We start from the raw sequence: 21,780 nt of genomic DNA on the forward strand, positions 1-21,780 counted from the left end.
TTCCAGGAGTTGTGCCTGCTACATAATTGCCAGAAGGTCCGGACCACAGCCTATCATCCGCAAGGTAACGGACTCTGTGAAAAAATTAATCAAACTCTCATCGAAATGTTGAGAGCAATACCCCCTGGGACAAGGGGTGATTGGCCTACTCTGCTACCACAACTTATGTACACGTATAACAATACAATTCACTGCTCCACCGGGTACACGCCTTTCTATTTGATGTTCGGCCGTCAAGGGAGGCTGCCTGCCGACCACTCCATGGACGTGCAAGTACCCGATGTCATCAACCCCCTACCAAAGACTGATTGGGTGGTGGAGCATCAAAGACGTCTTCTTAATGCCAAAGAGATTGTTCAGGAGTGCATGGAAAGTGCCCGAGAGAGGCAGCAGAGAGACTATGACCTGGCTGCTCATGCAGAACCTCTTGCTATAGGAGACGTGGTGTGGTTGAGGAATAACCACCAAACCAGCAAGCTGGACAGTAAGTGGGAGAGGACTCCCTACGTCATAACTGCTATTCCTAATGCTGAGACCCACGTTTACCAAATTTCCAGGGAAGGTAAAGGCTCCCAGATCGTACACAGGAATCATTTAAAGCCCTGCATAGAAGGAGAAACTGCAGCAGGGGGCATTGAGCCAGAGTCTCCTGAGCCAGAGTCGTCAGCCCGACCTGTTGATCCTATGCAGGCTGTTGAGAACCTGTTACATGACAAGGAGCCACTTCATTGGTTCCTCACACCCTGGTTGAACTTGGTGGTACTGGCTCCAGTTTCTGATAGTCCTCGACCCCAGGATGACCTGTCCCAGGGTGTACCAGAAAGGGCTCCAGAGCCTGTGGATCCCTCTGGCCCCCTTGAGCCAAGGCAAGAAGAGTCTCTGCCAGTAAGGAGGTCTACGCGGCCTACTAAGGGGCACCCACCTATGAGATTCGGAGACTATGTTGTTGACCAGAGTAACCCTTCCCGGGAAACTCCTGTTTAACTGTCTACAAGACCCCGGTACGGACTCATGTTTTTCTTTTGAGCCTCCAGGAACTTTTGTTACTATGGCATTCTTATCATTATGGACTACTATCCTGGTTATTCCTGATACGCTGTACCAGGTCAGCGCCCCCGTTCCATGTACCAACTTATGAAGAGAACGACGCCCCTTTTCACCGCACCTGTCCTTTACCAGCGGAGCTGCCTGTTAATCTCATTGCAAATGTAGTGATTGTTGTATATGCCTGCTTTGCATTTTTGTCTTTCAGGTCACAGTTTCCAGCTGGGCGGGTCCCCTGTGTTGCGCCGAGGATGGGCAACCTCAAAGTAGCGGGGTATGTACGTAAGGGTGGGCACTACTAAGGGACATGTTGCCCCCACCTCCTGTGGGAAATTGCTATTGTGTTTTGTATTGCATTGTAATGCATATTTTCATGTTATTTCCTGTGTACCAGGCCTGTTAGGGGTGTAGTTTCTCCTCCCAAGATGTAGAGGGAGCTAGGGAACCCCCTAGTATATATAGACAGGTCCAGTCCAGGAGAGGGGTGTGTGGTCAGAAGCCAAGATTTACTTCAGCCAGGCAGGAGCTGAGGTCCAGCTTCTAACATGCAGCTAGATAGCCCAGGTTCCTAACCTGCGTCCAGGAGAAGAAGTTTCCTCCTGAAGTTATCCTGCATCAAGCAAAGTACAGAGCAGTGATAATTATATCCAGCCAAGTACAAAGCTGAAGGGCAGAAGTTTATTTGCAGCAAGTGGATTTATACCAGAGGAAGGTTTCCCTACCCACCGACACACTAAACTTCCAACACCCAGGGCACCTCACCTACCACCCGGCCTGGTCCCTATATTCAGAGAGTGCCCCAGAGGATCTATGTGCCAGCCTCTCTATCACTGTACGCCTGCCCAGGGTCTTCTACAAACTGTGAGTACTAAGAGCAACCCTCGTTCTGCCTATTAACCCGTGACCTCACAATCGCTCACCCTGAAGGACTGGCGTACTGCAACATGCTGGAGTTTACTGGGAGATTGCTTTGAGTCAGATCTTGCGCTCCTGTAATTCGCCCACTTGCTCCTGGTATTGCACATATGGCCCAGGTAGGTTTAGCGTTAGGTCCCGAGCTACTTGAGAAACCTTGGCGCGGTGCTCGGGCTCAGACATGTCCTCACGTAGGACATGTTGGCTAATCTCTCAATTTTAACACCAGTTTGAGGGCTTAGTAAGACGGCAGAGTGCACCTGTCTTTGTTTTTGTTGTATTATATATACTGTTTATCACATCCACACATTTGCTATCCTGTGTAGGATGTCCATTGTGGTACTTGTGGTCCGCTGCAGGCATCCTCCATTGTATGCATTTTTGCTGGGGATTGCCATTAGCAGCGGACCACAAGTGCAGGATCTGCCCCCCCAGTATAGATGCACCACTGCATATGGGGCTGAGCACTTCCTGCATTTTAATTCCATGCAAATTTGTAGTTTGTACCTTCCTATCCTTTCCCTACACTATATCTGTGCTGTCCCTGCTATCTCCCTATAGTGTGGATAATGCCTCCCTATGCTTTCCCTACACTATCTCTGCGCTGTCCCTGCTCTCTCACTATAGTGTGGATAAAGCCTCCCTATCCTTTCCCTACACTATCTCTGCGCTGTCCCTGCTCTCTCACTATAGTGTGGATAAAGCCTCCCTATCCTTTCACCAAACACTATCTCTGTGCTGTCCCTGCTTTCTCCCTATAGTGTGGATAAAGTCTACCTATCTTTTCCCTACACTATCTCTGTGCTGTCCCTGCTCTCTCCCTATAGTGTGGATAAATCCCCCCTATCCTTTCCCTACACTATCTCTGTGCTGTCCCTGCTCTCTCCCTATAGTGTGGATAAAGCCTCCCTATCCTTTCCCTATACTATCTCTGTGCTGTCCCTGCTCTCTCCCTATAGTGTGGATAAAGCCTCCCTATCCTTTCCCTACACTATTTCTGTGCTGTCCCTGCTCTCTCCCTATAGTGTGGATAAAGCCTTCCTATCCTTTCCCCACACTATCTTTGTGCTGTCCCTGCTCTCTCCCTATAGTGTGGATAAAGCCTCCCTATCTTGTCCCTACACTATCTTTGTGCTGTCCCTGCTCTCTCCCTATAGTGTGGATAAAGCCTCCCTATCCTTTCCCCAGACTATATTTGTGCTGTCCCTGCTCTCTTAGATGAGTATATACAGTACAGACCAAAAGTTTGGACACACCTTCTCATTCAAAGAGTTTTCTTTATTTTCATGACTATGAAGGCATCAAAACTATGAATTAACACATGTGGAATTATATACATAACAAACAAGTGTGAAACAACTGAAAATATGTCATATTCTAGGTTCTTCAAAGTAGCCACCTTTTGCTTTGATTACTGTTTTGCACACTCTTGGCATTCTCTTGATGAGCTTCAAGAGGTAGTCCCCTGAAATGGTTTTCACTTCACAGGTGTGCCCTCTCAGGTTTAATAAGTGGGATTTCTTGCCTTATAAATGGGGTTGGGACCATCAGTGGCGTTGAGGAGAAGTCAGGTGTCATGGTCTTACCTTCTTGCTGTTCTCCTTCGTTTGACATGTGCTGGCGGCCATCTTGGTTTCTGGGTTTCTTGTAGCCTTCCACCCTGCGGCTCCTCCTTCCCACTGGGAGGAGCTGGATGCCTAGCTCATATATATAGGAGGTCTGTGGCTTCAGTTCCTTGCTTGGTCCTCCTGTGTTCACATGCTTCTTAGACTGCTGCTGCTTCTGGTTCCTGATCCTGGTTTCGTCTGACTACCCTGCTGGTTCCTGATCCTGGCTTCGTCTGACTACCCTGCTGGTTCCTGATCCTGGCTTCGTCTGACTACCCTTCTGGTTCCTGATCTCTGGCCTCTCAAAGACTCTGCTTCGGTTTCACCATTCGTTTGGACTTTTGCTTTACAGCTTTATTTTCAATAAAGCCTTCTTATTTTCACTTATCTCTTGTTGTACGTCTGGTTCATGGTTCCGCGACATTAGGACCAAGCCATGAGTTCTGACGGTACAGGGCCATCCTCGCTACCCATGCTGGTTGCCAGACTTGATCAGCAGGATCACCTGTTGGGTCGGTTCGCTGTGGCGTTGCAAACCCTGCTTGAACGCACGGCTCATTTCGCTCCCGTTGCCGATGGGTCGGTTGTCGCTCCTACTGCCGCTCCGGTTGTTGCGCCAGAGTCTACCCCGACACCTGTTGTTGCGCCTGCGGTGCTTCGGGGTATGACCGGTTCTGCCCCTCTTCCACAGCGCTTTGGGGGAGAGCCAACTCAGTGCCGAGGTTTCCTTAACCAGGTGGGCATTTATTTTGAGTTGCTGCCACATGCCTTTCCTACTGAGAGATCAAAGGTGGGCTTCTTGATCTCGCTGCTCTCGGACAAGGCCTTGGCCTGGGCCAGCCCTTTATGGGAGAACAACAATCCGGTGGTTGCCGAGTTTTCCGGTTTTGTTGCTTCTCTTCGGAAGGTATTCGATGTGCCGGCTCGTGCTGCCTCTGCTGCGAAGCTCCTTATGTCCATCAGACAGGGTCCACGATCCGTAGCTGAATACGCCATTGAGTTTCGTACCCTGGCAGCGGAGGTGGGCTGGAATAATGAGGCTCTGGTCGCTGCTTTCTCTCATGGTCTCTCGGATGCCTTGAAGGATGAGGTTGCAGCTAAGGACCTACCAGTGGAGCTCGAGTCTCTTATTTCTTTCCTGATTTTGATTGACACCAGACTCAGGGAGAGACCTTCCTTTAAGGAGAGCCTGCGGAGGTCTTCTAACAGATTGGCGCCTACGTTTGCTGTCCCACCCGTGCCTCCCTCTCCTCCCACGCCTCCTGGGGATGACTTGTCTGGGGGTGAACCCATGCAGCTGGGGTTTGCTCGCCTGTCCGAGGGGGAGAGGGTACTCCGGAGATGCGAGGGTCGATGCATGTACTGTGGTCTCGGTGGGCATTTTCGGTTGACATGTCCGAACCGTCCGGGAAACGCTCGTACCTGAGATCCTGTCGGGGGCAGATCTTGGGTGGAGTCTCCTCGTCCCCGGTTTCCCGTGTTGACAAACCACTGATCACTGTTGTCCTTTCCTGGGTCGGGGGCTCGGTGACGACCCAGGCGTTGGTGGACTCTGGTGCTGGTGGTTTGTTCATTGATAGTGTGTTCGCTGCCGCCAATTCCATTCCTCTGCAGGCTCGAGGTTCCCCACTGGCTCTCGAGGCGATAGACGGCAGACCCCTTCTGTCGTCACACGTGACTCATGAGACCCTTCCAGTGGGGATAGCCATTGGTGCCGTTCACAGAGAGTCGGTCTGTCTCCAGGTTATTTCGTCTCCACACTACTCGGTGGTCTTGGGGTACCCTTGGCTCCAGAAGCATAATCCGACTTTCGATTGGAGATCGGCCGAGATCCTCTCGTGGTCACCGCAGTGTGGGGCTAGTTGCATCCATGGGTCTGTCAAGTTGCTGTGTACTTCCTCGGACTCTCTGTTGCCTCCTGAATACGAGGAGTACCGGGATGTATTCGATAAGGTGCGCGCGGTTGCCCTACCTCAGCACCGCCCATACGATTGTGCCATAGAGTTACAACCTGGTGCCGTTCCTCCTCGTGGCAAAGTCTATCCACTGTCGGTAGCGGAGAATGAGGCCATGGAGGAGTACGTGAGGGAGGCGCTTTCACTCGGACACATTCGCAAATCCTCGTCCCCGGCAGGGGCTGGATTTTTCTTTGTGAAAAAGAAGGGCGGTGAGTTGAGGCCTTGCATCGATTACAGGGGTCTCAATCGCATCACGATCAAGAACGCTTACCCGATACCCTTGATTTCAGAGCTGTTCGATCGCCTTAAAGGGGCCACGGTCTTTACCAAACTCGACCTGAGGGCGGCATATAACCTGGTAAGGATCAAGGCGGGCGATGAGTGGAAGACCGCGTTTAACACCAGGACCGGTCATTATGAATCCTTGGTTATGCCCTTTGGGTTGTGCAATGCGCCCGCAGTCTTTCAGGAATTCATCAACGATGTTTTCCGTGACCTGTTGCAGCAGTGTGTGGTGGTCTATTTGGATGACATCTTGGTATATTCTGAATCCATGGAGGCCCACATTCTGGATGTCAGACGAGTGTTGCAACGGTTACGAGAGAACAAGCTGTTCGGTAAGCTTGAGAAATGCGAATTTCACCGATCCCAGTTAACCTTCTTAGGTTACATCATTTCCGCTGAGGGGTTCTCCATGGATCCTGAGAAGGTTTCGGCTGTCTTACAGTGGCCCCAGCCCAGTGGTCTTCGTTCTCTGCAGCGCTTTTTGGGCTTCGCCAATTATTATCGGAAGTTCATCAGGGACTTTTCCATGCTGGCCAAGCCTCTCACGGATCTGACCAGGAAGGGCAGTAATTCCCAGGTCTGGCCGGTCGAGGCCATCCGAGCTTTTGAGGCCCTAAAGTCCGCTTTTGTGTCGGCTCCGATTCTGTCGCATCCCAACCCTGGGTTGCCCTTTGTCCTCGAGGTGGACGCGTCTGAGACGGGAGTAGGCGCCCTTCTGTCTCAGCGTAGAACACCAGAGGGTCCTCTGCTTCCTTGTGGGTTTTACTCCCGGAAACTGTCTTCCGCGGAGTGCAACTATCAGATTGGTGACAGGGAGTTATTGGCCATCGTGCAGGCCCTTAAAGAATGGAGGCACTTGCTCGAGGGTTCGGTGGTTCCGGTTCTCATCCTGACGGACCATAAGAATCTGACCTACCTTTCTGAGGCCAAGAGATTGACACCACGTCAGGCCAGATGGGCTCTGTTCTTGTCACGTTTTAATTACGTGGTCTCCTACCTACCCGGTTCCAAGAACATCAGGGCGGATGCCCTATCACGGCAGTACTCCGAGCTGTCCAGGGAGGAGTCGATTCTGACTTCGGTCATACCTCCGAATCAGATCCTGGCCGCCATTTGCACCAGCCTGACCTCTCCCCTGGGTGAGCAGATTTTGGCGGCTCAATCTGGTGCTCCCTCTGGGAGACCCAACGGCAGATGTTTTGTGCCTGAGGAGTTGCGCACTCGGTTGTTGCGAACCTACCATAACTCCAAGACCGCGGGGCATCCTGGAAAGAATCAGCTGTCCTGGGCTGTTTCACGTCTGTTCTGGTGGCCTTCCCTACGTTCCGACATCGCCGCATATGTAGCGGCATGCTCCGTTTGTGCCCAGAGTAAGTCCCCTCGGCACCTTCCGTTGGGCCTTCTGCAACCCATAGCCACCGGGGAGCGCCCATGGTCACACCTGGGGATGGATTTCATTGTGGACCTCCCTGCATCCCGAGGCCATACGGTCATTCTCATGATTGTGGATCGGTTTTCCAAAATGTGCCACTGTGTTCCTCTCAAGAAGTTACCCTCTGCACAAGAGTTGGCCACGATTTTTGCCAGGGAGGTCTTCCGGTTGCACGGTTTGCCCAAGGAGATTGTGTCGGATCGGGGGAGTCAGTTTGTGTCCAGGTTCTGGCGCGCCTTTTGCTCCCAGTTGGGGATTCATCCCTCCTTCTCCTCGGCCTACCACCCTCAGTCCAATGGGGCTGCAGAACGATCCAATCAGGCCTTGGAGCAATTTCTTCGTTGCTATGTCTCCGATCACCAAGACAATTGGGTTGACCTTCTGCCTTGGGCTGAGTTTGCCAGGAACACGGCGGTGAACTCTTCCTCTGGGACGTCTCCCTTCATGGCCAATTATGGGTTCCAACCTGCCGTGTTACCGGAGGTATTCTCTCCCCAGTCCCTTGAGGCCTCTGCGCAGCGCCAGAGACTCCAGGCTGATCGCAGACGAGCGCCTGCTCCTTCCTACCAGGTCGGAGACCGTGTATGGTTGTCCACCCGCAACCCCAACCTTCGAGTGCCCACTCCCAAGCTGGCGCCTCGCTTTGTTGGTCCCTTCCGAGTGCTTCGCAGGGTAAACCCGGTAGCCTATGCCCTTGCGCTTCCTCCTGGCATGCGGATCTCTAACGTGTTTCATGTCTCCCTGTTGAAGCCACTGGTGTGTAATCGTTTCACTTCCTCGGTTCCTCGGCCTCGTCCGGTCCGAGTGGGCAATCATGAGGAGTATGAGGTGAGCAATATCCTGGACTCACGCCTGGTCCGCGGTCGGGTGCAGTTTTTGGTCCATTGGCGTGGTTATGGTCCAGAGGAGCGTTCCTGGGTTCCCTCCGCAGATGTCCATGCTCCTGCCTTGCTCCGAGCCTTCCACGCACGCTTCCCTCAGAAACCGTTTTTTGCTCCGCGGAGGAGGGGCCCTTGAGGGGGAGGTACTGTCATGGTATTACCTTCTTGCTGTTCTCCTTCATTTGACATGTGCTGGCGGCCATCTTGGTTTCTGGGTTTCTTGTAGCCTTCCACCCTGCGGCTCCTCCTTCCCACTGGGAGGAGCTGGATGCCTAGCTCATATATATAGGAGGTCTGTGGCTTCAGTTCCTTGCTTGGTCCTCCTGTGTTCACATGCTTCTTAGACTGCTGCTGCTTCTGGTTCCTGATCCTGGTTTCGTCTGACTACCCTGCTGGTTCCTGATCCTGGCTTCGTCTGACTACCCTGCTGGTTCCTGATCCTGGCTTCGTCTGACTACCCTTCTGGTTCCTGATCTCTGGCCTCTCAAAGACTCTGCTTCGGTTTCACCATTCGTTTGGACTTTTGCTTTACAGCTTTATTTTCAATAAAGCCTTCTTATTTTCACTTATCTCTTGTTGTACATCTGGTTCATGGTTCCGCGACATCAGGTGGATACACAGCTGATAGTCCTACTGAATAGACTGTTAGAATTTGTATTATGGCAAGAAAAAAGCAGCTAAGTAAAGAAAAACAAGTGGCCATCATTACTTTAAGAAATGAAGGTCAGTCAGTCAGCCGAAAAATTGGGAAAACTTTGAAAGTAAGGGCTATTTGACCATGAAGGAGAGTGATGGGGTTCTGCGCCAGATGACCTGGCCTCCACAGTCACCGGACCTGAACCCAATCGAGGTGGTTTGGGGTGAGCTGGACCGCAGAGTGAAGGCAAAAGGGCCAACAAGTGCTAAGCATCTCTGGGAACTCCTTCAAGACTGTTGAAAGACCATTTCAGGGGACTACCTCTTGAAGCTCATCAAGAGAATGCCAAGAGTGTGCAAAGCAGTAATCAAAGCAAAAGGTGGCTTCTTTGAAGAACCTAGAATATGACATATTTTCAGTTGTTTCACACTTGTTTGCTATGTATATAATTCCACATGTGTTAATTCATAGTTTTGATGCCTTCATAGTCATGAAAATAAAGAAAACTCTTTGAATGAGAAGGTGTGTCCAAACTTTTGGTCTGTACTGTATGTAGCACATATTCTAATTCAGGTGTGTCGGTATACACTGATAGTTGCATTAAATTCAGGTTCTGTGTTATGGTATCTGGGTATAGCTAGTACATTCATTCACAGATTAGTTTTGGTTCAACATTCTTCACCAATGATCTTAATGGCATCAATTGACACATTTTCCTCCAAAAAATGTTTTTCTATGAATAGTAAGTTTCTGATCTCTGGGCGGTCTGGGCGGATGCAGCCGTTTAGCCGGTGTCAATCATGTGCGAACGTCGTTAAACCTGTTTTCTGCACGAACTGATAAAACACTTGACAGCTGGAATTTGTCAGTCACAGATTTACCGATCCTTCATTTATTTCATCTTGTGGTAGCGGTGAACAACTCCTGCTGTGTCCTGGTATTCACTCGTGTAGGTGCCCACCATGATGTGCCAGAACCTGGAATCTGTATCCATAGTAGACCAAATAATGCCACTATATGGGCTGTATATTACTGTAATATTACTGCTACACGCTGACTGATTATACTGCTATACCATGACCAAATATTACTGCCACACACTGACTGATTATACCGCTATATCATGATGAAATATTACCGCCAAACAATGACTGATTAACACTATACTATGACAAAATATTACTGTCACATCACATACTGACTGAATAGCGTTTTACCACTATACTATGATGAAATATTACCAGCGCATACTGACTGATTACCACCATACCATGACCAAACATTTATTTCCCACACTGATGACCACTATACCATGACCAAACATTACTGCCACACACTGACTGATTATACCGCTATATCATGATGAAATATTACCGCCAAACAATGACTGATCACCACTATACTATGATGAAATATTACTGCCACACACTGACAGAATACCGCTACACCATGAAGAGAATTATTACATAAAGGTTATTAAACATGAAAACGAATATCGACCCTAAAATAGGGGAAAACCCCTCAATAAGGAGCTGACTGCCCCCCCCCCCAACCTACAGAACGAGTCCTTGTAGCTCAAAACATACAACAAGCTTTATTGAATAAATATCCAGGATGGATCCCGTCAATGTACGGCGACTTTCACATCTGCGCTTTCCCTTTCCGAGATCCGTCATAGGATCTCAATAGCGGATGAAAACGCTTCCGTTTTGTCCCCATTCATTGTCAATAGGGACAAAACTGAACTGAACGAAACGGAGAGCACCAGAATGCATTCCATGTTTGGTTGCATCCCCATCGCGGACAGAATAATGCAGCAAGCAACTTTTTTCCGTCCCCGATGTCATGCGGAGCAAAACGGATCCGTCCTGACAGACAATGTAACAGATCATCCTTCATTGACTTTCAGTGGAGTTCAAGGCTATAGAAGACATAATACAACCGGATCCATTCATGATGGATGCAGGTGGTTGTATTATCAGAACGGAAGTGTTTTTGCTGAACCCTGACGTATCCAGTAAAAACGCGAGTGTGAAAGTAGCCTAAAGTGCGTTACTACCCGAGGGGAAATATAGGGGTATAGTCTTAATGGAGGGTAACTATAGAGAGTAATTACTAGACTGCAGGGTATGTAATGAACAGTAAATAGCAAATAATACTATAAATCAGCAGTCAGTGCTAAACCATAAAGCAGCCATATCCTATAGATAGTCCTCTCCTACAATGGTGACCAGTAGATAAATCAGAAAAGTAACCCCAAGCGCGTTTCTGCAAAACCTTCATCTGGGGGCGCGGCTGTTCTTGAAAATGTTTTGTATTTAAATATAACTTTACATTTGACCCACTAACCCGTGTTGAGACATATAGAGCTAATTATTTACAATTGGCCACTACGACCAGTAATTGTCTCTTGGTTGACACGTGTTATTAGCTTTCGTAACTAAAGTTTTACGTTTATTGTTTATAATTAAAATTGTTTTCTAGAACTAACATGGTTAAAACTATCAGCCTTATCTGCACTGCCACTAATAAATTGGAATATGCTATGAGATAGGCTAGGACTTACTAAGGACTGCCGGGCTCCCTCCTTGGTATCTGCACAGGGTCCACTCTGCTCTGTTTGGTGCACACTGTTAGTATCACAGTGCGCTACCCACGGATTTGTGATGCCTGCCTGTCACTCACTATTCACTCATTAGTAATACCGCTAGACTTGGCGTCTTCAGGGGTATGTGCCCATACCCCTGAAGACGCCAAGTGTTTGGCGAAACATGTCGGGGGGCAGAGTGTGACTGATGTTACCTTTTTAGCCAGCTAATGCACTGCTACAGCACAAGTCTAGCGGTATTACTAATGAGTGAATAGTGAGTGACAGGCAGGCATCACAAATCCGTGGGTAGCGCACGGTGATACTAACAGTGTGCACCAAACAGAGCAGAGTGGACCCTGTGCAGATACCAAGGAGGGAGCCCGGCAGTCCTTAGTAAGTCCTAGCCTATCTCATAGCATATTCCAATTTATTAGTGGCAGTGCAGATAAGGCTGATAGTTTTAACCATGTTAGTTCTAGAAAACAATTTTAATTATAAACAATAAACGTAAAATTTTAGTTACGAAAGCTAATAACACGTGTCAACCAAGAGACAATTACTGGTCGTAGTGGCCAATTGTAAATAATTAGTATTTAAATATAGGGCGCACAAAAGATGAAATGACTCCCTGTCGGTGCGCTTATAAATAACACATACATCGATGTGGCCCGTGTCCTGCATCCCCGACTATAACACAGATTCCTGACTTTCCAGACTCGGCCTCTACCACCACAGATTACCCATAGCATTACTTGTACCACCAGGGCTGGGGTTTACTGCTACATGTCCAAGCCCTAAGACCTATATTGGTCTAACGACCAGGGAGCTGAGAAGACCACTCAGGGAACGTGATAAGGGTATAAAAACACTTTAAAACATGCCAGGGATGTGACTCCATCCTCTTGAGGGTTCCGGTAATTGATGGTATTGATTTGGGGATGCGAGGTGGCAATGAAACGCTTAGCACAACATGAGACAAAATGGATACGGACCTTGGATATCTTGCAACCTAAAGGCTTGAATGATGATGTTCTGAGCTTCGTAACAGTTTTTTTTATTATTATTTTATTAGTATTTTTGTGTATCCTTGTTGATGTTTGTTTGTAACTGATTTTCTATTCTACAGTATATATTTCTTATTGTTCATATTTCCTGATCACCCCAATGAAGTGTTCGTGATAACGTGGATCCTGACATGGTGGACGGATGTATTTGTGTGTGTATGCAAATAAAGGAAAAGGGACAAACATTATTTATTGTGAATATAATTCATTTATTCACTTTTTCACAAACAAAAATATTTGCTTCACACCTTTTTTCACATTTTTTAAGATGCCTTTTCATTCTTCACATGTAATGTCCATGAATATGGCGGAGGTAATTCCCATTCCTGGGTCTGACGACCTTGTGATTGTGTGATCATGTCAGCGTGGTATCGATATACGGATTACACACCAGCATTTTATAGATAGAATTCTCATGTACATCTTCATGGTATTTCCACTTTTTCGTCCTGCCGATGTTGCGCATGACATGTGCGGTCACGTGGACACTGCGTACTTCTGGTTGGACGCGCACGCGTGGGAATGGTGGGGACTGGGACGCGCTCCATGACGCTGCTACACACTGGCAGGGAATCATTTCATCATTTCATGCTTTGCGCCCTATATTTAAATACAACACATTTTCAAGGACAGCCGCGCCCCCAGATGAAGGTTTTGCCCAAATGCGCGTTGGGGTGTGCAGTTCTCCTGAGGTGGTAACTCAGGTGGATGACAGTTTTCATGCCCAGAACCTGTTCAGGCCAGGCTGAACTCCATTGTATATGATGTGGGGCATCACCCTCGGTATGTTGGCAGTGCGAGATCACTGGCCCAAATTCATTCAACCCCTTAAAAACATCAGCTACCTTTTCAATGAAAAGTGCCCATCTGCCCACTTTGATGCCAGTTTTCATGCCCAGAACCTGTTCGGGCCAGGCTGAACTCCATTGTATATGATGTGGGGCATCACCCTTTTTTTGTGCCCACTTTGATGCCCATTTTGTGCCCATCTTTTGTATTTTAACGTCGCTTTCAACTGATGTACGTTAAGCACGGCTCACTGCAACTTTTTATGTTACTGTTGATAAGATCTCCTCAAAATTCAAAAAAATATATATTAAAATTCCCAGAAGAGCAGAAGTACCTCGGCCTTCCCTTAGCTGACCGAGCACAGCGCCATACATTGTACAGTGGTTGTGCTTGGTATTCCAGGAGGGGTAACTGATATAATCCCAGTCCGTATGTTTCCACCCCATTACTGACAGGACCTTCTCCACGAGCCATTTATATCACTGATTATAATAACCATTAATGTTTCTATCCATCAGAGGATTAAAGGAAATACGGGAGGTCATGTCTAACATCTCACCACACGTGGAGCAGGAAGTCTGTCATGATCTATGTGGAAACTTCTCAGTTACCTGGCATTCGGCCCAGACAGTGCTACCCCATAATTATCCTGTATTACACCTCTCTACATGGTGCAGACCTGGAGAGACGAGGGCAGGAAGGAGACGGCGCTGGAAATAAAACATCTGAACATGTCACCACTAGAGATAGCCTAGAGGTCGTTTCGGGGTGAACCTTGCTCATTTGCGATTCGCCGAACGGGCGGGATGTCCGCCGGTGCCATATTCTTTCACATTGTGAAAAACTTTGACCCATGACCAGGTGGTAGAGGACAGCCAATTGAGACGTTTCAGCCCATGGACACACCCCCTACCCTATAAATAAACCTGATCTGGCCGCCATTTTACATTCAGTGTTTTGCCAGTGTAGGGAGAGGTTGCTGTGTGGAGCAGGGACGGGCTGTTAGGGACACCAAACGCTAGCTAATAGGGCCACAAAAGTCCTTTTAAAGACTGGTATAGGTGTGCTATCGATAGGTGTGATACACAGAGGGGTGTAATATACTTATAATATACTTTCTAACATAGAAAGTATATTATAGTGCATTTGTATTGTGCAGCATTTGTGTGCGGTTCTGCTGCGATACCGCAGCTACACAGAGGGACAAACGCTCTTGGAACAGATAATTTCTACTGGTGTGATATTGTCACGGGATGATGTTGCAGATAGCTGGAAGTTATGGATAAACATCCGACTGGCTTGATCCCAAACTAAGGAGCATAAAGGTGACCCCTATAAAACCCTAAGAGCTCTCCCTGACTGCTATGCCCATGCAAAGGTCTTTATGGTAGACGATTGCATGCCCCCGTACCTTACTATGTGACACCTGAAAACCCTATAATAGTGAGGGGACACGACCACCGGCTCCCTGCACTTAATACGGACGGAGTCAGGGTCACCTACAAACAAGCCAGCAAAGAAACACAAATAAAGGAAACAGACTTATCTGAGGAATCAGGAGAAGCAGCATCCAACAGTGAACAACTCATCCAGGAAGAAGTATAAACCGCAAAGTGAGGCAGTATGGGAGGGAATATAAAGGGAGACAATTAGTGTAAATAGGTGACAGCTGGGAGAAGGAAAGGAGATGACAAAGTGAAACCAAAACAAAGAACATCATGCAAGAGGTACAGAAGAACGTCTGCCAGACCTTCTCAGAGAGCTGGCGGTGACAGATATACCTGTTTGCCGCCCAAAAAAGATTATTGAGGCAGGGGTGTTATATACTACTAACAGATAAGGGTATAAAGGTATATGTCCCTATTCCAATGGTGAATATAACTAAGCCTGATGGGAACGTTAAAAACTCAAAATAATTTTATTGGTGAAACATCTCTAAAATCTTGGGGTGAACAACCCACTGTAATAAACACAACACAGGCTTTAAAGAGGGGTTACACTGTCTGGTGTGTAAACCATATATAACCACACAGTGAGACCTATGGACCTGGACTTCAGTGGTGACACCTAGTAGCGCCCCCACAGTATTGTTAGCAGTCCGATCACACTACCCCTCCTAACAGAACTATCTGGTAGACAGCTCATCCAAGCTGATAGTGCACCACCAGAATCCGGTCCTAGATATGGTAAGCGTGTGTGCTATCTAGGACCTGATATTTCCCTGAAACTTCTTGTCACATACATATTCCCTTACCATGGCCGCCGTAAATGTTCCCCTCTTGTACAGTAGCGCTCCAGTTGGCACAGCTCTCCGTGCGCTTTTGCTGTCAGCGGAGTACGGAGCTCAGGCTCACCTCTGATTGGTGAACCGCACAGAAGCCACGCCTGGAGGGCGGGATGTCAGCCCTTTTAATTTTGGCGCTCACGCAGTCGCGTGCGGCCACCCTAGCACCGATGCTCCCATCAGAGCGTCACTGCAACAAGTCAGACAGTGACTCACTATTACTTATGTCTCTTGCATTAGGCTCCTGAGGAAGTGCCAAGTGTATGTCAGCACAGAAACGCGTTGAGCCACTCCAAATGTATGTCTCCTAGGATTAGGGACAAGCAGGATATACCAGATGCTAGCCACGCTAGTTTAGGTTAGAGACAGCCTTGAATGTGTCCTAGATAACACACACACTTACCATATCTAGGACAAGATTCTGGTGGTGCAGTTTGGAATAGCTGGCTACCAGATAGTTCTGTTAGGAGGGGTAGTGTGATCGGACTGCTAACAATACTGTGGGGGCGCTACTAGGTGTCACCACTGAAGTCCAGGTCCATAGGTCTCACTGTGTGGTTATATATGGTTTACTCACCAGACAGTGTAACCCCTCTTTAAAGCCTGTGTTGTATTTATTACAGTGGGTTGTTCACCCCAAGATTTTTTAGATGTTTCAACAATAAAATTATTTTGAGTTTTTAACGTTCCCATCAGGCTTAGGTATATTCACCAGGGGTGTTATATACCAATAATATACTTTCTATATAGGGCATTTGGGTGGTGCAGCATTTGTTTGCAGTTCTGCTGCATTACCGCAGCTATACAGAGTAACAAACGCTCTTGGAACAACTAATTGCAACTGGTGCGATATACCAGTTGCCCCCCCAAAAAAGTGATTGAGGCAGGGGTGTGATATACCTATAATATACTTTCTATATAGTGCATTTGGGTAGTGCAGAATTTGTTTGCGGTTTTGCTTCGTTACCTCAGCTACAGATAGTGACAAACGGTATTGGAACAAATAATATCTACTGGTGGGATATAGCAGTTTCCCCCCAAAAAAACTGAAATACCTTCTTCCACAAATACTGCTCTTCTCTAGGGACTTTTGTCACAGGGTCATTTTGAAAATGACAGGCAGAGGAAGAGGCAGGCCATTCCGCAGGGGTCGTAGGGGTTGGGCAGGTGCACTAGGCCGGAGCCTAAGTGGGAAGTTGGAAAAGGTGCGTGCGATTACGTCAAAGGACGCACCAGAGTTGGTTAAGTTTCTCACTCAGCCTTCCGATTCTGTACCCTCCTCAGCCTCTCTATCTGCACCCTCTTCACTCTCTGCTGTGTGCACCCCCAAAGACACCACCACCACCACCATATCCCCTCCACTCGAGTCAGAGGAATTATTTTCCCATCCATTCCAAGACCTTACCGATGCGCAGCCATTCTTGGCATCGGATCAGGAAGAGGAGGTATCAACGGCCACCACCCAGCGGTCTGACGACAGTACCCAGATCAGCCCAAGGAGGGTGGTCCTCGCTGTTGCTGCCTACTCCAAGATCTCTAATGTCAGTGGTGGTGAAGGTGACGATGATGACGTGTCGATGGATGTCACGTGGGTGCCCACAAGAGAGGAAGAGCAGGGGAGATCAGAGGGAGAGACGGAGCAGCAGAGAGGGAGGAGAAGCAGGCAGAACTCGCAGTGCACAGGAGGCAAAAAGCAGACTGCAAATGTATCTGGAGCGAGCCGTCCACCATGCACGGTCACATCTGGACGCCGTCACATGGCTCCGCAGTGTGGGCTTTTTTTTAACATGTCCACTGCTGACAATAGTGTTGCTATCTGCAGCCTGTGCTGTCAACGCATAAGTCGTGGTAAGCCCAATACTCACCTAGGGACGACCGCCTTAAGAAGGCATCTGGCCTCCCATCACCGAGGCCAGTGGGAGCAACGCTGTCAGAACCCACAAAGCCACACTCTCGGCGCTCCACATCCTGCCTCTTCTCCTTCTCCTCTCATTTGTCCTCCACTCTACCTTCCACCTGCCGTCGTCGCGTTCATCTGGCAAAAGGCAGGCTTCCGTGGCCCAACGACTGACCGCTGGCTTGTCAGAACTGCTAGCCCGCCAACTACTGCCATATTAACTGGTGGACTCGGAGGCCTTTAGAAAATTTGTGGCCATTGGCACACTGCAATGGAAGGTCCCCGGAAGGAAATATATTTCTCCCAGAAGGGCATCCCGGAGCTGTATGGCCATGTTCAGGGGCAAGTGAATGTATCTCTGGCACACAGTGTCGGTGCCAAAATACATCTGACCACAGACACGTAGTCTAGCAAACACGGGCAGGGAAGTTACATAACTTTTACTGCCCACTGGGTGAATCTTCTGACGGCCATAAAGCATGCAACCCGTGGCACCCGTGTGGATTTGGTGTTACCGCCACGGATTGCATGCAGGCCTGCCTCTTCTTCTTCTCCTCCTCCTACTCCATCCTCCGTCTCCTTCTCGGCTGACTCCTCCTTTTCCGCTGCTACCTCCTCGTTCGCTGCGCCCCCAAGCTCCCCAGAACCTATTCGACGTGCCAGGTGAGACGTTGCCATGCTGTGCTGCAGCTGTTTGGCCTGGAAGCCAAGAGCCACACTGGTCCTGCACTGCTTTTAGCTCTGCGGTCACAGGCCGATCAGTGGCTAACCCCGCTCAGTTGGTAAAGTGGTGTGCGACAGCGGTGCCAATCTGCTGAGCGTGCTGAAACAGGGCAAAACGACACACGTGCCGTGCATGGCACATGTCCTGAGCTTAGTCGTGCAGCGATTCCTTGCCAAATACCCCGGGGTCCAGGACGTCTTGCGGCAGGCCAGGAAAATCTCTGGCCATTTTAGAAGATTTTACTCAGCCATGGCTCGCCTTGCTGACGTTCAGCTGCGACACCACCTGCCCGTCAGACGTCTGATTTATGACTGCCCGACGCACTGGAACTCCACCTTGTATATGCTGGATAGGCTGCTCTAGCAGAAACGTGCAGTTATTGACTACCTGTACGAACTCTGTGGCAGGACAGGTTCTGGGAGCTTGTTTTTTTTTTCACTGCGCCAGTGGCTGCTCATGCGCGACGCATGCAGACTTTTGCGGCTATTTGATGAGATCACCAAAATGGTCAGTCGAAGCCAGGGCGCCATCAGTGACATCGTACCTTACACCTTCTTTCTGGAGCGTGCATTGCGTCGTGTCATCGATCAAGCCGTCGAGGAGCAGGAGCTAGAAGATGAGGAAGTCGCAATGCTGAATGAATTCCCAGGGGGGCTACTCCATCTGAGACAAGTCAGCAGGAGTCTGAAGAGGAGTCAGAGGAGGATGATGCCGGGGCAGAGGAGGAGCAAGAAGAGCAGGCTTTAAACTTTTCTGGGATCTGTGGTGTTGTCCGTGGCTGGGGGGGAGAAGACCGAGGACAACATTATCCTGGATGATGAGCAGGAGCCAGGCCGCTCCACCGCTTCCAATTTAGTGCAAATGGGGCCTTCATGCTCCAGTGTTTGAAGAGGGACCCCCGTATAAAAAGCATAAAGGGCAAGGACCAGTACTGGGTGGCAACGTACTTAGACCCCCGGTAACAACACAAAATGGCGGACATGTTATCAACATCACAGAGGGCTGTCAGTATGCAGCATTTCCAGGCCTTGCTGCGAGAGATGCTGCATTCTGCTGTTGCGGGCGCTGGCAGAGGAATTTCCACTCACAGCGAAACAGTTGCGGGTACCAATCCAACAGCGCATGCAAGAAGAGGGCAGTTTGAAGATGTGTTGGTCACTTCGAATATGAGATCATTCTTGCAGCTAACCCAATGACAGCCGCCCTATGGATCCAGCCTCAGGGAACGCCTAGACCGACAGGTGTCCGACTACATCGGGTTAACGGCCGATGTGGACACATGGAGAAGCGAGGAACCCCTGGACTACTGGGTGTGCAGGCTTGACCTGTGGCCAGAGTTGGCACAATTTACCCCTCATCAAGTGTCCTGTCCGAAAGGACGTTCAGCGCAGCAGGGGGGATCGTGACCGATAACCGCACACGCCTAGCTCAAGACAGTGTGACTGCCTCACATTTCTAAAAATGAATGAGGCATGGATCTCGGAGGAATTCAACACATGTGATGACCACGTTTAATTGAATTTCCTCATGACAGCCCACAAATATCCTCCACCACCCAGAACAAAGAATGGTCCCTATCTTAGGTAAATACAGCGGCATAAAAGGCCTTTTCTGTCCGGTGAAAGCCGAATGTTTTGGGCTTCGGAGAAATTTAACACCTGTGATGACCACGTGTTTCAACTATTATCATTAGGGTTTTTTTCAAGAGGGGGGATTTCGTTAGCCATGTTTTTAATCCAATTTTATATTTTTTGTTATTTTAAACATATGTATTTGACCTGTATTTGTACTGGCCTGCTGTAAAATTGATATCCATTGACTGTCTAATAGACCTCCAGCCACATAATCACTTGATCTTTTCTGTACGGTGAATGCATAATTTTTGGGGCATGTAGTCCACTGGCCTGCTGTAAAATTGATATCCAATGACTGTGTAATCTACCTCCGGCCACATACTTACTTGTTCTTTTCTGTCCGCTAAATGCATAATTTTTGGGGCCTGTAGTCCACTGGCCTGCTGTAAAATTGATATCCAATGACCGTGTAATCTACCTCCAGCCACATACTTACTTGTTTTTCTCTGTCCGCTGAATGCATATTTTTTGGGGCCTGTAGTCCACTGGCCTGCTGTAAAATTGATATCCAATGACCGTGTAATCTACCTCCAGCCACATACTTACTTGTTTTTAATCCAATTTTATATTTTTAGTTCTTTTAAACATATATATTTGAACTGTATTTGTACTGGCCTGCAGTAAAATTGATATCCATTGACCGTTTAATATACCTCCGGCCACATTATCACTTGATCTATTCTGTCCGGTGAATGCCTAATGTTTGAGGCCTGTAGTCCAGTGGCCTACAGTAAAATTTTTATCAATTGACCGCATAAGGTACCTCGAGCCACATAATTAGAATTTCTTTTATGTTAGTTAGAATTTCCCTTTAAGACGCATTAAAATGTCCCCTGATTAAGATACATATTTTTGGTTGGAATTTTTGTCATTGATTCCCCTCTAGCATGTCACTGTCCATGTTGTGGGACTATTTGTGCACTTCTACTAAGTATTTGGTGGCTGCAAATATGAGCTGAAGGTTTTTCAGGTTCGCCAAGTGAATGGGGCCCGCCGCGAACTTGAGGTTCATACACATTTGATCGCGTTCACGAACCGTCCCGGACGATGTTCGTCCATCACTAGTCACCACTGCAGAACCAAGGTCAACCAGGCTGATCTTTTTAGTATGGAGCTACAGTCATGACCATGCTTACATTACAGCCTCGGTGTCACGGGGTTCCGAAGGTGCACTCGGTCCCCCATTACACGCAGACCTGTTGCTTAGCTTTGGGAATGAGGATCTGTGTTTGACCTCATTCCCAGGGCGGCTTTACTAGCTGGGTGGCTCCCTGCTCCTAGTCTGCCTTGAGCACCGAGCTGATCACTCGGTGCTCGACTGGTTGGTCTGTCGGTCATGTGATGCTGGCCACGTCACATGACCCTCACTCCCCACTATAAATACAGGCAGCCTGCTGGCCACAGGTTGCCTGTTAATTTCTAGGTTCCTGGCTATTTGTTGGACTACTGAATACTTACCTGATCCTGTTCCCTGACGATCCTTTGCCTGCTCCTCCTGTACTGCGCATCCGTCCTGGTATTGTGACCTCGGCTCCCACCTGACTACTCTCTTAGGACTCCTCTTGTACTTCTCTGCTCTCCTGGTATTTGACCCCGGCTTCTCCTGACCATTCTTTGCTTAATCCTTTGTACTGCGTAGCTCTCTTGGTTCTGACCCGGTCCATTCATGTTCCATATTTTGTCTTGTCTGTCTTCCCTGCACATATCCTAAGTTAGGGCCTGTCGTCCAGTTGTCCCCTGTCATCAGGACTCGTGAGGCAAGTAGGCAGGGCCAGGGGTGAGGGTGGAGCGCAGTGGTCACTATCCTTCCCCCTGTGTGTGTGTGGACGTGACCGTTACACTCGGGCGATGAATCTGATGTGAAATGGCTGAAAGTCAGGAATGGTCACCAAGACCCTAGAGGCAGAGAAGCCTTTCTAGAGACTAAAGTCTGCTCTGTGTAAAGAGTTACTGCTCATTACCCTGAATTTAGGAAAGAGTTTCGGGTCCAGACAGATGGTCTAGGAGCAATGTGATCACAAGTGGTGAATGGTATGGAA

The sequence above is a fragment of the Bufo bufo genome, chromosome 1 (assembly GCF_905171765.1).
Source record: "Bufo bufo chromosome 1, aBufBuf1.1, whole genome shotgun sequence".
Taxonomy (NCBI): Eukaryota; Metazoa; Chordata; class Amphibia; order Anura; family Bufonidae; genus Bufo; species Bufo bufo.